The sequence below is a fragment of the Pygoscelis adeliae genome, unplaced genomic scaffold, assembly GCF_000699105.1.
Source record: "Pygoscelis adeliae isolate BGI_AS28 unplaced genomic scaffold, ASM69910v1 Scaffold445, whole genome shotgun sequence".
Taxonomy (NCBI): domain Eukaryota; kingdom Metazoa; phylum Chordata; class Aves; order Sphenisciformes; family Spheniscidae; genus Pygoscelis; species Pygoscelis adeliae.
The window spans coordinates 1,253,774-1,256,662 of NW_008824894.1; positions in this window are offsets into that span (position 1 = coordinate 1,253,774).

The following is a 2,889-nucleotide window of genomic DNA, read 5'->3' on the forward strand; positions in this document are numbered from 1 at the left end:
CCCTTCGGACATCCTTGCTGCGGGCTCGGTGAAGGAGAGCGTCCCTGCCTGCGTGCAGGAAGCGTCCCGGAGGGGAACGCCGTGAGCCATTCCTTCCTAGGGCCAAATGTTCCTGTCCAGCGCTGCGTAAGCAGTCCGGAGAAACTGCCGATCGCTATTTTTCAACAAAAGGTGCTCACGTATTATTACTGACTCTGCGTCGCCGCTGCATGGTTCATAGAAAAGAATAAAACTTACACAACCCTTCCCCCAGCATTTCAAACATTCATTCCAAATGAAACGTTCTGACTGACCATTTGGAAGCAGTGGGAGTGACGATTCCTCCTGCCCCCCGGACTCCTTCAGTTTTACATCTTCCTCCTGTTCTTCACACACTTGAGCTGAGATACTTGAGTCGGTGTTTTCCCTGTTACCGTTAATATTACAGAGCTACCAGTGTCAGGAAGGATTACACTTTGTGCACCTACTCTGCGCTGTCTGGTTATTGCTTTAAAAAATCACAATCCTTTTTTGAAGAATGCCTTGTACCTTGTATCGTACCGAGGTTACTGGGAAAAACCGTTTGGAAGGGTGGAGAGATCCCAGCGTCGGGCGGGTTGGCAGAGATGCATCTTAAGACTTCGATTTAGCAGCCCAAAGCCTGGTGCAGAAACTGCCCGGTCTAACAAGCTATGCATTTTTACACACTCCTACAGCAGTCAGCGAATCGGCCATCTGCAGTAGCAAGCACCTAGATGTCCAGTTTTATTGAGGTATTCTGTTTCACTTCTCGTTGAACCATTTTAGGTTCTAGTTGTACGGACTTAAGACAAATTGTTTTCTGTTTATATGTGATTTCCAGAAAACAAGAGGTGAAGCCAGTAGCATGAGGCTCACCGTCCCTCCTGTACAGCCCCGGGTAGTAGAACAGCTAGAGTCACGGCCAGGTTTATTTCTGCGTCACGTATATAAAGTTTCTTCCAAGAAGTGGGAGTGCTGGTCTAAATGCCATAGCAAGTACGCTCATACGTATGGGCCTATTAACAACCACGCATTCGGTGCTCAGTTGTCTAGACAAGTCTGCTGTGCCATACGTAGCCTGGTTCTGAAATGGAGCTGTAAGGACTACGTAACTCCCAGTGCACAACAGTCACCGTGCAGACCTGTACTGCCGGGAGCAGAAGCATTCTTTAGTGAAGAACATCTTGGATGTGCAGCTCTGCCTGCGTTCCTCTTCTAGGTACTATCGTAGGGAAACATTGACCCAATAGCAGTAATCAGTTGCATTTTAAAGGAACGGCCAATTTTTGTACATGTAAGCGTTAATGTGTAACTTGTTTGAAGCTTACTTTTTTCCAAGACTTCTATAATACACAGACCCTACAAAAACCTAACTGCTGTGATGCAATACCTCCCTGCACTCTGCACGTACAGGGACACTTCATCTGCCCTTTCAGTGTCTTCTTTTCCCCCCACATCATCTCTCTCTTTTAGAACTTTGCAGCATTACTGTCTAGTACAGAACATTCTCACGAGAAAAGATTTTATTTTTAGATGCAAAGGCGCTTGCGGCTGCATATGGAAGATGTGAAAGAAGATTCATCAAATATTAAAAAAATCCACTGATAATGTAATAACAACAACAACAACGGAAACTATTTGCTTCAGGCAGACAGCGATACTGAGCATTGCTGCAGTTACTAACTCCCATCATCCACAAAAACTGCCCATGCAGATTTTCACTGCAGTTTAGCTTAGGTACTTACTTGATGCGTGAAAACTGATAGCTCATCAGAAGCTCAAAGGGATCTGCCTATCTTTTCAAGATAGCGGTGCCATCGGGGCTGTATTGCTGTCCTCAGCAGGGAACAAAAAGCCTGGGTGATTTGTCCGCTGTTGCACGGAATGCTTGTGATGCACCAGGATTTTGCATCCAGGTTTCCTAACTGGATAGTCCAGGAGCTTTGTGTAACAAGCTCTTGTAACAAAAATCCCACAGACTTCAATGCAGTAGTTATTACATATTTGTGAAAGTCAAATACACCCCTGAACTGCTGTGGTGGCTGCAGTTTTTCTATGAAACAGTGATTTTGGTTGAAATCCAGTTTTGACTTTGAGAGAGCTGTGAGGGGACGCTCATTTAAAACTCAACTGTGTGTATCTCATTTTTATGTGTTCTTTGCAAGCTTTGTAAGGACTCAACCTGAACAAGGAATAGTTAAAATTGCACTGCATCTTCAAGATTTGTATTTAAAATGGTCCCGTATCTTATTTGTAACTTTAACTGCAGTGCAATTTCTGCCTATTTTGGTTAGATGATTTTGCTTAGATAACTGCCCCAATGTCTACAGACTAACTGCTTTTTGTTTCTTAGGGAACACTCGAGCTTTGTCATGGGAGCTGTAGTAGCTGACGACGGTCCATCTGGTGTTAAAGCCCCTGACGGAGGCTGGGGCTGGGCCGTCCTTTTCGGCTGTTTTATCATCACAGGATTCTCCTACGCCTTTCCTAAGGCAGTTAGTGTCTTCTTTAAAGAACTTATCCGGGAATTTGGCATTGGATACAGTGACACTGCATGGATTTCCTCCATTCTCTTGGCCATGCTTTATGGAACAGGTAGGTAGTTCTCTGTTTTTGAAACAGTATTGCATCATACAATGATGTTTGTAAATCATACAGCCATTTACAGCGTGAATCATGATTGCGTATCATTACTTGTCTGCAAGTAAGGCATGCCAAAGAAGAATTACTATTAATGACATAAATCCAAAAGTTATTTAAGCACATCCAGCTTGCATATAAAATTAAATCTCTGTAAGTCAGTAGCTACTAAAGACGATGAAAAAGAAAAATTGCGTAGCACTCTGAAGACGAAAAAGAACAAGTATTTGACTATAGAGGAAAGAACGC